This window comes from Hypanus sabinus, chromosome 4, assembly GCF_030144855.1.
Source record: "Hypanus sabinus isolate sHypSab1 chromosome 4, sHypSab1.hap1, whole genome shotgun sequence".
NCBI lineage: Eukaryota > Metazoa > Chordata > Chondrichthyes > Myliobatiformes > Dasyatidae > Hypanus > Hypanus sabinus.
In genome coordinates, this window is record NC_082709.1 from 30,700,521 (window position 1) to 30,715,664 (window position 15,144).

The window sequence follows — 15,144 nt, forward strand, 5'->3', positions numbered from 1 at the left end:
CCACCCATTTATACTAATCCTCCTTACATTAATCCAATTTTCCCAATATTCCACCTACTCCCCCACTTATCAAACATAAGCCTATAAGATAGAGGAGCAGAAATAGGCCATTTGGCCCACAGAGTCTACTCCACCATTCAATCATAGCTGATCCTTTTTTTCCTCTCCGCATCCCCACTCCCTGACCTTCTCCCTGTAATCTTTGATGTTGTGTTCAATCAAAACCTATCAAGCTCTGCCTTAAATATACCTGGCCTCCACAGCTGCCTGTAGTAACAAATTCCACAAATCCACAAACCCTCTAGCTAAAGAAATTTCTCCGCATCTCTGTTTTAAATGGATGCCTCTCCATCCTGAGGCTGCACCCTCTTGTCTCAGACTTCCCAACATAAGAAGCATCCTTTCTACATCTAGTCTGTCTAGTTCTTTCAACATTCAAAAGGTTTCAATGAGATCACCCCTCATCCTTCTAAGCTCCAGTGATTACAGACCAAAAGCTTTCAAACTCAAGGTGAGGCCTCACCAGTGTCTTACAAAGCCTCAGCATCACATCCTTGCTCTTGAATTCTAGACCTTCTGAAATGAATGCTTCCTCACCAGCAACTCAACCTGCAAGTTAACTTTTAGGGTGTTACATCTCAGATTTTTGGATTTTCTCCCCATTTAGGAAATAGTCTGCACATTAATTTCTACTACCAATCTGCATGACAATGCATTTTCCAACATTGTATTTCTCTTGCCACTTTCTTGCCCATTCTCCTAATCTGGCTAAGTCCTTCTGCATCCTACCTGCTTCCTCAACACTACCTGCCTCTCCTCCATCTTCATATCACCTACAAACTTGGCAACAAAGCCACCTATTCCATAATCTAAACCATTAATATACAGCATAAAAAGAAGCAGTCCCAACACCAACCCCCACGGTACACCCCTAGACTCTGGCAGCCAAACAGAAAAGGATCCTTTTATTCCCACTCACTACTTCCTATCAATCAGGCAATGCTCTAACCATGCCAGTAACTTTACTGTAATACCATGGGCTCTTAAATTGGTAAGCATGTGTGGCACCTTGTCAAAGACCTTCTGAAAGTCCAAATATACAACATCCACTGCATCCCTTTCATCTATCCTACTTGTAATCTCCTCAAAGAATTCCAACGGGTTTGTCAGGCAGGATTTTCCCTTAAGGAAACCATGCTGACCTTGTCCTATGCCACCAAGTACTGCATCATCTCCTCCCTAACAAATGACTCCAACATTTCCCCAACCACTGAGGTCAGGCTAACTGGTCTATAATTTCCTTTCTCCTTCCTTCCTCCTTTCTTAAAGAGTGGAGTGACATTTGCAATTTTCTAGTCCTCTGGCACCAATGACTTCTTAAAAGATTTTTACTAATGCTTCCACAATCTGTACCACTACCTGTTTCAGAACCCTAGGGTGCAGTTCATTTGGTCCGGGTGACATGTACCCTTCAGTCTTTCAGCCTTTTGAGCACCTTCTCCCTTGAAATAGTAACTGCACTCATTTCTGTTCCCTCACACCAATCAACATTTGGCACACTGCTAGTGTCTTACACAATGAAGACTGATGCAAAATACTCATTTAGTTCATCGGCCATCTCCTTGTCCCCCATTATTATTTCTCCAGACTCATTTTCTAGAGGTTCTATATTCACTCCCATCTCTCTTTTACTTTTTTTTTATATACTTGATAAAGCTTTTACTATCCACTTTGATATTATTTGCTAGCTTTCTTTCACTTTTCATCTTTTCCCTGCTAAATATACTTTCATTTCAGAAGTTGCTGACCCTCTCCGCCTCAGAACCTCTGATGAGGACTGGCTCATGGACCTCTAGATTCCTTGTCCTGAAGTCAGTAATCAGCTCTTTGGTTGTGCTGACATGGAGTAAAAAGTTGAGGTACCATTCACCCTAGCTTTTCATTCTGCCATCTTTGATTCAGCCTACATATATCCATGACTGCGTGGCTAGATGTAGCTCAAATACATCTACAAATTTGCTGCTGATACAACCATTGTTGATAGAATCTCAAGTGGTGACAAGAGGGCATGCAGGAGTGAGATATGCCAACTAGTGGAGTGGTGTCACAGCAGCAGCCTGGCACTCAACGTCAGTAAGATGGAAGAGCTGATTGTGGACTTCAGGAAGGGTAAGATGAAGGAACACATACCAATCCTCATAGAGGGATCAGAAGTGGAGAGAGTGAGCAGTTTCAAGTTCCTGGGTGTCAAGATCTCTGAGGATCTAACCTGGTCCCAACATATCGATGCAGTTACAAAGAAGGCAAGACAGCGGCTATACTTCATTCGATGGAGCTTGAAGAGATTTGGTATGTCAACAAATACACTGAAAAATTTCTATAGATGTACCATGGAAAGCATTCTGACAGGCTGCATCACTGTCTGTTATGGGGGTGTGGGGACAGAGGGTCACTATACAAGACCGAAAGAAGCTGCAGGAAGTTGTAAATTTAGTCAGCTCCATCTTGGGTACTAGCCCACCAAGTACTCAGAACTTCTTCAAGAAGCGGTGTCGCAGAAAGGCAGTGTCCATTATTAAGGACCTCCAGCACCCACTGTTACCATTAGTTAGGAGATAAAGAAGCCCGAAGGCACACACTCAGTGATTCAGGAACAGCTTTTTCCCCTCTGCCATCTGATTCCTAAATGGGCATTGAACCCTTGAACACTACCTCACTTCTTAAATATATATTATTTCTGTTTTTGCATGATTTTAAATTTATTCAATATATGTATACTGTAATTGATTGATTGATTTATTATTTGAATGGGGTCTGCATGTGAGAAAATTGAAGATCCAATTGCACAAATAGGCATTGAGGCCAAGCTGTTGAAGCTTTCTGATTAGTGTTTGAGATGCCTTTGAGATGTGAAAGGAAATGGGAGAATCTGGGATTAACCCACAAGGTCTCCACAGGGAGAATGCACCAACAGTTGTCTAGTTTTTTATATCAAAACTTTTCATTTAAACCTTCAATAACCGATCCCATTTTTCTCCTATGGAGAAATAAAGGGATCCGTTATTTTACAGATTTATTTTGTGATGATCGATTGATGACTTTTGAAGAGTTAATTAACAAATAGTCTCTCGCTCATACACATTTTCTGCAATATTTTCAGGTTAGACATTTTTTACAATATTTACCTAATATTTACAAGAATCTGATTTGTTGGATACCATTTTGAAGTTGAATCCTTTAGTGAGAGGTTCCATTAGCAGAATTTTCAATTTATTTTTGTTACAAAAAGAGAACCTATCACTAAAGATTAAACAAGACTGGGAGAGAGAACTTAATATGACCTTTGTTAATGAAGATTGGCTTCGAGTTTTGAAAAACGTAAATTCTTCTGTATGTGCCAATCACAATTTAATTAAATTTAAAATTGTTCACCGTTATTATTTAACAAAAGACAGACTATCTAAAATATTTCCTGGTATAGACAACTACTGCGATAGATGTAAAACTGAAGTACTACTTTGTCACATATGTTCTGGTCATGCTCTTCGTCAAGATCGTTTTGGAAATCTTTATTTTTTACAATTTCTAAATTAATTTACAACCTAATAGATTGACTGTTCTATTTGGAATAGTTCTGCATTATATTCAGGGTATTTCATCTTCAGATCAACATGTAATTGCATTTGTTGCATTATTGGCAAGAAGGGCTATTTTATTAAAATAGAAAGATACTTCTGCCCCTACATTAATTGAATGGTTTTCTCAAGTTGTGTTATGTCTCAGTTTGGAAAAAATTAGAAGTAGAAATTTCGATCCCTGATTCGATTTTGAGACAAGATGGGGCTCTTTTGCCAAATACTATCATTTAATTTGAATTATTTTATATGGTTTCCTTCCAATTTTATTTTTTTTATAAATATGAATTGGCGGTTGATGACTCTTTCTCTTTATATATATATAGATGATGGTAAGACATATTGCTCCGGGGGTTGATTCCTAATTGGTTTTTTCCCCTTTTTTTGTAGTCAGTGGGTGTTTTTTTTCTTAGTTAGACAGGGTTCATTTTTTCCTTCTTTTCCTCATACATAAATTTTTTTCCCATTTTTATATATTACAATCAGTTTTTTTCCTCCAGCTTTATTAATTGTATACATATTAATTTGTTGAAGTTTTATATTATTTTATAGCTGTAGAAGATTACGTACCAATAAAAAGATTCTAAAAATGAAAATGAAATGTACCAACTCCACACAGACAGCACCCCAATGCAGGATTGAACCTGGATTTCTGTCACTGGAAGTTAGAAGCTCAACTAACAGAGCCACTGTGCCACTCTGCCTTCCAGATAAATATGAAGATATCACTCATTTTACACAAACCTCTTGCAGAGCAATGATACTCAAATCGGTAGATCAGCATAAGATATTGCTTGTGACAGACAAGCAATATCTTAATTTTATCACGGCGTCATAAAATTAAGCCTTGTGCTCCTACATGAAATCACGTTTAAATGTAGGCCCAGTTAAGACCTAGTCACATGGTAATGCTGTGAATGTAGCTTGCCTGATGCAATCTGCAACCAATATTTTCTGGTTTTGTTTCAGATTCCCAGCATCTTAAGGTTTTTTTTTGCTTTTATAACTTCCAAAGGACTGGAAATCATAGCTAGGACCCCCACATAGTTAGTATGTAGAACAGTTAAGCTTATTATAAACTGTGGGTGATTGTGGGAATGTGTGTACATATGTGTGTGTTCACTATTACTAACCTCACTATATTTCAGATCACAGTTTGTTCGTGCAATATATCCTCCTGGACACAAAGCAATTAGAACTGCAAACTTTCAGTAACTACTATTTGCCTCTCTGCAAACTATGGGTATGGACTGTGCTGAAGATAAAAAGTGTATCCATTTGTTATCATTCTAAGTTATTGGGTAATACAATAGCAGAATATGGGAGAAATAAACAAAGTGCAGTTAGCATTAAGCTCCGACTTCATCAAAACCCGAAGAGGTTAAAGTAGGACAGATTTTATCCTGCAGGGAAAACTGCAAGGGAACAAAGAATAAAAAGGAAAATCTGTGATAGGGTGGAAAGCAGAAGTCAATGAAAAAAAAATAGTAATGCAAATAGTAAAGGTATGAAAAGAAAAAATGAAAGGCATAGAGGCAATGAAAGCTAAAGAACCAAAATAAATTTTTTGAATTCTGGCCTTAATCTGACATGTTGAAAGTATTTAGTCAACAGGTGAGGCAAAATGTCAAATAGTGTAACTTCTGTGTCTACCAGTTTAAGATGGGGCTACTGAAGATGTGTGACAGCCTATCGGTGGTTCAAAAGCAAAGGAAATTGATTAGAAACATCATCAATAACATTTTTTAAGTAAATTGTGGTAAATTATCACCACAAACAATGAAGAAGCGAGTGAAGGCAAAGCAAATTCGTGGGATGTGCCCAGCTGGTGCGCTGCAAAATTGACGCACTTGGAGTTGGAGTGCTGGTCGGAGTGTATGGTTCAGAGGGGAGAAGACGAGACAGCGGAGTTCCAATGCCTGTTCAACTAACGCGGGTATGAGGGTGGATCGCTCTAAACACCAAGCCAAATTGCACAGGTCGAGAACAGCTTTTTTGTCAGCAAATTTGTGGTCCAAAGCAAATTGATGAGCACAGTGTTCTAGGCCCAGAGCAATTTGCCGTGGCGAAGGCCAGGTCCTAATGTGAGGCGCAATCTGCTGTTTGGACAGTCTGGATAGACTGGAAAATAAGGATGTTGAGAGTCAGGCAAAGTTGGATCGCTCTGGGTGCCAAGCTGATTTGGAGAGGTTGGGAATGACTTAACAGGTGGTGAAATCTAGATCCAGAGCTATGTGCTGGCGGCGGGTCCTGGGTTCTAGTGTGAGGTTCAGACAGTTTAACCGCCGATCTGGATAGTCTGGGAGCTTCTCTCTCCATGATGCTAAAGACTATGAGTTGCTCCTAGCTGCTGAGCTTCATGTTTGTTAACTTTGTGGCGATTTGTCTCGCTAATACGATGAACTGAATACCAAGGCTTTGGGCCTACCCCATGCTGCTCTGGGGATTTGGACCTGAGGACTCAGTTTGGTTCAGAGTGCTGTTGTTGTTTGTATGATTTGTTCTAGCTTTTTTTCCTCTTTCTCTGTGGGCACTGAGAGTTGGTTTTATTTTTTAATTGGGCTCTTTTGAATTCCTTGCTTTGCGACTGCTTGTAAGCAAACAAACCTCAAGACTGCATAATTTATACATTCTTTGATGATAAGTGCTCTTTGAAACTTTGGAACATGGGAATGTGCTATAGAATCGGATTGTTGGGGGTGACTTGTGTGTGGAGGTTGTAGCAGAGAAAATGATCCCTTAAGTCGGCTGAGAGGAAAATAGACTTGACGATGTCCTCGTTTAAAAATGCTGCCATACATAGAATTGTAAAATAGAGTTATAGATTGTGCCTTTAAGCCAAAGATAAGCCTTCTGATTACTTTAGATTCTTGTTCAAATAAATGTAGCTTTTGGATATGTTAACGAGTATTAAGATTTCTGTTATTATTTATGGAAGACAGAAATAATGCAGATATTCTACCTAATTTCACTATATAAAACAAGTGAAAAACATCTTACAAACAATTGACATCCACTGGACACTTTTTTTTTACTCCCATGACATGTGGCCTCAGCTAACAAGGGTATTATTTAATAAAGATCCCTAATTTCCATTGAGGTAATAGTGATCTGCACTCCCTGTGGTTACTCATATCTCTTCTTCTTGGTCAATCTCTCAGGACCAAGACCAAGGAGTTGACTATTGAGTTCAGCAGGAGGAAATCAAAGGTCCGTGAGCCAGTCCTCACCAGGGGAATCAGAGGTGAAGTTCAGCAACTTTAATTTCCTTGGCATTGTGGCGGTGTGCTACAAACAGCGCTAAAATTACGACACGGAGTCGGTAACTGCAGTCGAAGGAAAAAACTTTATTCGAAAACTTCAGCCTCACTTTTAAGCCTCTGTCAACCGGCCCCCCATGGCGAAGAGGCTCCAAAGCTCTGTGCTCGCAAACCCCCGTAGGCTATCTAATTGTGAGTCGGTTCGCATACGCTAGGAAAAGAGCCGCCACATAACCCCCCCCCAGAACCGGCGATACACCCCCCAATGTCCACAGCCAGGGCCAGAACCTGCTTGGGAGGTCGGCCTCTGCGCCGAGGCGCCGGAAACTCGGCCGGTTGCGCCAGGTCCACATGGGCCGGCTTGAGGCGGTCCACCGTGAAAACCTCCTCCTTCCCCCCAACGTCCAGCACGAACGTGGACCCGTTGTTCCGGAGCACCGTAAACGGCCCCTCGTATGGCCGCTGCAGCGGTGGCCGATGCCCGCCCCTTCGTACAAACACAAACTTACAGTTCCGTAGGTCTTTGGGTACGCAGGTCGGGTGCCGCCCATGCTGTGAAGTGGGTATGGGGGCCAGGTTACCGAGCTTCTCGCGAAGTCTGCCCAGGACTGCAGCGGGGTCTTCCTCTTGCCCCCTCGGGGCTGGTAGGAACTCCCCGGGGACGGCCAGGGGCGCGCCGTATACCAACTCGGCCGACGAGGCGTGCAGGTCGTCCTTGGGCGCTGTGCGGATGCCGAGAAGGACCCAGGGAAGCTCGTCCGCCCAGTTGGCTCCTCGCAGGCGGGCCATGAGGGCCGACTTCAGGTGACGGTGGAAACGCTCCACTAGCCCGTTCGACTGTGGGTGGTAGGCAGTGGTGTGGTGCAGCTGAGTCCCCAAAAGGCTGGCCATAGCTGACCACAGGCTGGAGGTGAACTGGGCGCCTCTGTCGGAGGTAATGTGGGCTGGTACACCAAAGCGGGATATCCAGGTGGCGATCAGGGCTCGGGCGCAAGATTCGGAGGTGGTGTCGGCGAGCGGGACCGCCTCTGGCCATCTTGTGAACCGGTCCACGATAGTCAGGAGGTAACGCGCTCCGCGCGACACTGGCAGGGGGCCCACGATATCCACATGAATGTGGTCGAAACGCCGGTGGGCGGGATGGAACTGCTGCGGTGGGGCTTTGGTGTGCCGCTGAACCTTGGCCGTCTGGCAGTGCATGCACGTCCTGGCCCATTCACTGACCTGTTTGCGGAGTCCGTGCCAAACGAACCTGCTGGAAACCATCCGGACAGTTGTCCGGATGGAGGGATGCGCCAAGTTATGAATGGAGTCGAAAACACGTCGCCGCCAGGCTGCGGGGACGACCGGACGGGGCTGGTTGGTGGCGACGTCACAGAGTAGGGTCCTCTCACCTGGGCCCACGGGGAAGTCCTGGAGCTGCAAACCAGAGACTGCAGTCCTGTAACTCGGAATCTCCTCATCTACCTGCTGTGCCTCTGCCAGTGCCTCAAAGTCTACCCCTTGGGAAAGGGCATGAACGGTAGGGCGAGAGAGCGCATCCGCCACGACATTGTCCTTACCCGAGACGTGCCGGACATCCGTTGTGTATTCAGAGATGTAGGACAGGTGGCGTTGCTGGCGGGATGACCAGGGGTCGGATGCCTTCGTAAACGCAAAGGTAAGCGGTTTGTGGTCCGTAAACGCGGTGAAGGGCCGACCTTCTAGGAAGTACCTGAAATGCCGGATTGCCAGGTAGAGCGCCAACAGTTCCCGGTCAAAAGCACTGTACTTGAGCTCGGGTGGCCGCAGGTGTTTGCTGAAAAACGCCAGGGGTTGCCAGCGACCTGCGATGAGCTGCTCCAGCACCCCACCGACTGCCGTGTTTGATGCGTCCACTGTGAGGGCGGTAGGGGTGTCCATTCTGGGATGTACTAGCATTGCGGCGTCAGCCAAAGCTTCCTTCGTTTGAACGAAAGCGGCGGCGGACTCCTCGTCCCAGGTAATGTCCTTGCTCGGACCCGACATCAGGGCGAACAGGGGGCGCATGATCCGGGCAGCTGAAGGGAGGAAGCGGCGGTAGAAATTGACCATACCTACGAATTCCTGAAGGCCTTTGACCGTGGTGGGTCGGGGGAAGTGGCGGACCGCATCTACCTTAGCGGGCAGAGGGGTTGCCCCGTCTTTAGTAATCCTGTGGCCCAGGAAGTCAATGGTATCAAGTCCGAACTGGCATTTGGCAGGGTTGATTGTAAGACCGTACTCACTCAGTCGGGCGCAGAGTTGACGGAGGTGGGACAGATGCTCCTGACGACTGCTGCTGGCTATGAGGATGTCATCCAAATAGATGAACGCGAAGTCCAGGTCCCGTCCCACCGCGTCCATTAACCGCTGGAACGTCTGTGCGGCATTCTTCAGGCCGAACGGCATGCGGAGGAACTCGAAGAGGCCAAACGGGGTGATGAGAGCCGTCTTGGGGACGTCGTCAGGATGCATCGGGATTTGATGGTACCCTCGGACAAGGTCGACCTTGGAGAAGATCCGGGCGCCGTGCAGGTTTGCCGCAAAGTCCTGAATGTGCGGCACAGGGTAGCGGTCCGGTGTGGTAGCCTCGTTCAGCCTGCGGTAGTCGCCGCACGGTCTCCAGCCCCCCGTCGCTTTGGGCACCATGTGCAGGGGGGAAGCCCAGGGGCTGTCGGACCGCCGGATGATCCCCAATTCCTCCATTCTCTGGAACTCCTCCTTCGCCAGTCGGAGCTTGTCCGGGGGAAGCCGCCGAGCACGGGCATGGAGGGGTGGTCCCTGTGTCGGGATGTGGTGCTGTACGCCGTGCCTGGGCATGGCTGCTGTGAACTGCGGTGCCAGAACCGATGGGAACTCCGCCAGGACCCTGGTGAAGTCGTTGTCGGACAGCGTGATGGAGCCGAGGTGAGGGGCTGGCAACTGGGCCGCGCCCAGGGAGAACGTCTGAAAGGTCTCGGCGTGTACCAGTCTCTTCCTGGGCAGGTCAATCAGCAGGCTGTGAGCTCGCAAAAAATCCGCACCCAGAAGCGGTTGGGCTACGGCGGCCAGTGTGAAGTCCCACGTGAACTGGCTGGGGCCGAACTGTAGCTGCACCTGACGGGTGCCATAGGTCCTTACTGTGCTGCCATTCACGGCCCTCAGGGGGGGACCCGGTGCCCTGCTGCGAGTGTCGTAACTTGTCGGAGGTAAAACGCTGACCTCAGCCCCAGTATCGACCAAAAAGCGGCGTCCCGACCTGCTATCCCACACATACAGGAGGCTATCCCGATGGCCAGCCGCCGTAGCCATCAGCGGCGGCTGGCCCTGGCGTTTCCCGGGAACTTGCAGGGCGGGCGGCAACGGCGGGCTTCTGCGCCCCACCGCTGGTGGTAGAAGCACCAGTGTTCCTTGGGCCGGGGGTTGGTGGGCTCTGCGGCCAGGCCTGGACTGGTTTGCTGCCGGGAGCGTGGCTGGGAGATCCGTGCGATGGGCGCCCCGCTCACCTTTTTGGCGTTCCACAGCAAGTCCGCCCGGGCTGCCACCTTCCGGGGGTCACTGAAATCCGCGTCGGACAGCAGCAGGCGTATGTCCTCGGGCAGCTGCTCCAGGAATGCCTGCTCAAACATGAGGCCTGTGTGTCCCTCGGCCAGAGACAACATCTCATTCATTAAAGCCGATGGAGGTCTGTCGCCCAAGCCATCCAGGTGCAGTAAACGGGCAGCCCGCTCGCGCCGTGAGAGTCCGAAAGTCCTGAGGAGCAGGGCTTTGAATTCCGTGTACTTGCCGTCTGCCGGGGGCGACTGTACGAACTCCGCGACCTGGGCAGCTGTGTCCTGGTCGAGGGAGCCCACCACGTAGTAGTAGCGGGTGTCTTCGGAGGTGATCCGGCGAACGTGGAATTGGGCTTCGGCTTGCTGGAACCATAGGTCCGGGCGCTGTGTCCAGAAACCCGGCAGTTTCAACGAAACCGCATGAACAGAGGCGGCGTCGGTCATTTCTGGTCCAAAAATCGTTTGGACCGTCGGGGTCACCAATTGTGGCGGTGTGCTACAAACAGCGCTAAAATTACGACACGGAGTCGGTAACTGCAGTCGAAGGAAAAAACTTTATTCGAAAACTTCAGCCTCACTTTTAAGCCTCTGTCAACCGGCCCCCCATGGCGAAGAGGCTCCAAAGCTCTGTGCTCGCAAACCCCCGTAGGCTATCTAATTGTGAGTCGGTTCGCATACGCTAGGAAAAGAGCCGCCACAGCATTACCATTTCAGAGAATCTGTCCTGAGTCCAGCACATAAGTGCCATTACGAAGAAGACACGACAGCGCCTCTACTTTCTTAGAAGTTTGTGAAGAGTTAACATGTTATCTAAGACTTTGACAAATTTCTATAGATGCTCAGTAGGAGTATATTGACTGGTTGCATCATGGCCTGGTATGGAATGGAAAGGCTGCAAAAAGTAGTGGATATGAGTAAATCCATCACAGGTAAGACTCTCCCCACTAATGAGCACATTTACATGGAGTACTGTCACAGGAAAGTAGCATCCATCATCAGTGACCCCCATCACCCAGACCATGCTCTCTTCTCGCTGCTGCCATCAAGAAGCAGGTACAGAAGCCTTAGGATCCACACCACTAGGTTCAAGAACAGTTATTGCCCCTCAACCATCAGACTCTTGAACCAGAGGGGATAACAATTTCACTCACCCCATCACTGAACTGTTCCCACAATTTATGGATTCACTTCCAATGAGTATTCATCTCATGTTTTCATGTATTTATTTACTGGCTGCATCATGGCCTGTATTTATTATTATTATCTTTTTTCTCAGCTTAAGCTGGTTACCTGAGGTACGGGCATAGCCAAGCACACTCATTTCTCAATTGCTAGGAACTTCTGGACTATTCTAGTGGTGTTTAGTATTGTGGCTTTCTGGAGATTTACATAAATATTGCTGTGTAGATATAATTGTATAATTCTAATCTGTAGTGACTTTGGGATAATGCCAAATGTAGATATTACTATTGTGAAAATGTATGCCCCGTTCACGTTCCATAGTCATTCAATTTCCTCTTTTAATTCAGCATATTTCTGGTGTTGTTTACTTACTGATTTCTGTACATTTTGTTCAAAGTCCAAAGTAAATTTTATTTTATCAAAGTACATATATGTCACGATATACAACCCTGAGATTCATTTTCTTGTGCGCATACTCAATGAATCCATAGAATAGTAATTATAACAGAATCAATGAACAAACACCAAACTAGGGCTTTCAACCAGAGTGAAGAGAACAGACTGTGCAACTGCAAAAAGAAGAAACAACAATATAAATAAATAAACAATAAATATTGAGAACCTTCTCCTAAAGTCTATAATTTGTTCCTTGGTCCTTGTGTCCTTGTATGTTTGGAAAGGCTATATCTATCAAGTTAATTCTTCTTGCTTGTTGATCCTGTAATATTATATCCAGACAGTTATTATGGATTGTCCTATCTGTAATAATGGATCAGTCGTAATATAATTTATAGGACTCTGACTCTAACACTAGATCAGGCTTGTATTTATAGTAAGGTATGGTGCCTTTCATGAGTTTTTATTTTAAAGCAAGATTTTGGTGAATGATTATGTGCCTGTGTAAGTAATCAGATTGAGTTAAATTGCTGCAGGATCCTGTATTATTAGTATTATTATTACCTTTTTTTCTCTTTTTATATTCGCACTTTTAGTTGTCTTTTGCACATTGATTGTTTGTTGGTCCTGTTGGGTGTGGTCTTTCATTGATTCTATTTTGGTTCTTGTTTTTACTGTGAATGCCTGCAAGAAGATGAATCTCAGGGTTGTATATAGTGACATACATGTACTATTATAATACATTTTGGATTTGAACTTTGGATTGAAGGCAATTTTCTTTCAATCCAGTTTGCTGGGTACTGACATTGCGAATGAGGTCAACATGGGGAAACAGACTCCTCACACAGCAGACAGAGGAGTTTAAGAGGCAGCAGGTGAAACTTTTGTAAGCTTTTTTTCATTGGGTTTCATTGTGCTTCTGATAGATTAAGATTCTCAGCACTATCCTGAATTACTCCTTCTCCACAAGTGATGGGCATCAGACACCCAGGAGTCAATGTTAATGTTGCTCTTTTTCCATCCTTTCTTTTGTCTGCTGGTAATCCTTTCCCATGACAGAACTCTAAATAGAGCATCTGATTTGGGAGTCTGGTGTGAGACAAATGAATGACAAGGCCTGCCCAACAGAGCTGACTGAGTGTAACCTGAGCCTTAATGCTTGATATACTGGCCTGGGAGAGGGCACAGATGTTGGTTCACTTAACCATCTAATGAATTTGTAAAAAGTGTAGGTGGTATTTTTCCAGTACCTTGAGGTGCCTACTACAGATGTTTCAACTGTCAGGTGGAGTCTTCTTCTGACCAGTTCCTCAGGATCATGGATCACTTACCTTCTCTCCATTTTATTGTGGGTTCTGAGATGGCTTATAAGGCTACTGTGAAGTATCTTCCACAGATGGGACAAGTGGCGATTGACGTAGCAGTCAGGTGTTCCTTCTTCCCCCTAAACAGGACCTCTCTAAGATCTTGATACAGACAGTATCACCCCAAATGCTCCTCCTCAGGTTTGAGCAGTCATGGGTCAGAGATTATAAGGGGATAATGGAGACGTTGCCTTTCTTTCTGGAAGTTTTGAACTGAGGATGAAATGCCTGTATTGGAGTCTGGTGTTGGACATACAAACAACATGGCCTGCACAAAAAGCCCACCAGGACATAACAATGGCTCTGATCCTGGGGGTGTTGTTTGGGAAAGGAAGTTTGCTCATTTACTCTCCCAATAAGTTGAGAGGTTTCTATAGAGACTGCATTAGTGGTATTTTTCCAACGCACTGGGAAAAATATAACCAGTCAGTCTAAGTTTCAGAAGCATATAAAAGGAGGCAAGAATTCCTACTGTCTAGTAGATCAGAAGATTTGAACTAGGTCTGAGAAACTATTCAGCTGAAAGAAAGGACATATTCTTCAGGGAAGAATTTACAAGTGGTGCAGTTTCCATTCTTTGGAGGTGACATCAAACAAACCTAGGTGTTTTAATACAAAGCAATCTTTAAGCTATAGATACTACAGCCACAATAGGATGATAGTTATGAGAAATGAATGATCATGTTTGTGGATGGGATTCCAATTAAGACATCATTTGAACGATGTTAGGCTGCAAATCATCTAGACAATTGGGAGCTATTTTATTTCACAATCCGATAGGCTTGTGGATCTCTTAATGTCTTTTGAGTGTCAAGAAGTAACCTACACCTTACAGAATATTCCCTGGACATTTGTGTACACATGGCAATTCCAGTTAAATTTCAGGTCAGTGATGAAGCCCTCATGCCTTTTCCTCACTCCACTCACCCCAAGACGAATCAAGCAAGTAGTGTCAACATCTGTTAAAAAAAAATTAGTTAGAATCTCCAATTTTGAATATTATCATCGCCTACCATAGATGCGGCATAGAAATTACTTGCCACGTACCAGCTCATGCCCTAGTGCTGTCCAAATCCTCATGCAAGTCAGTTTAAATATAAGAGATTCTGCAGCTATTGGAAATCTTGAACAATACCCATAAAGTGCTGGAGGAGCACAGCAGGTCATACAGCATCTATGGAGAGGAATAATCAGTTGATGTTTCAGCCCGAGTCCCTTCATCGTGACTGGAAACAGGAAAAAGCCGAAATAAGGAGGTGGGGGGAAGGGAATGGAAGGAGTAGAAGGTGGCAAGTGACAGCTGAGACCAAGTGAGAGGGAAAGTGGGTGAGTAGCAAGGGGCATGAAGTAAAAAGCTGGAAGATGACGTGGAAGATATGCGGGGCTGCGGAAGGAGGAACTCTTCTATGACAGTGGATCATAGAAGTAAAGGAATCAGGGGCACTATAGGCAGGTGAGGAGAAGAGAAGTGGTAAGAGGGGAACCAGAATCGGGACTGGAAAAAGAGAGAAGGGAGCATGCAGAAAAATTACTCTCTTGCCCTTACCTTTCACCCTAGAAGCTTCTGTATACAGGACATCATTCTCCATAAGAACATATGAAATAGGAACGGGAGTAAGTCATCTGTCTCATCAAGCCTGCTCCACCTTCCAATAAGATCATGGTTGATCTGGCCATGGGATTCATCTCCATCTTTTCCCCATAACAATTCCTCTACTATGCAAAAATCTATCCAACCTCATCTTAAGTATATTTACTGAGGTACTCTCCACCA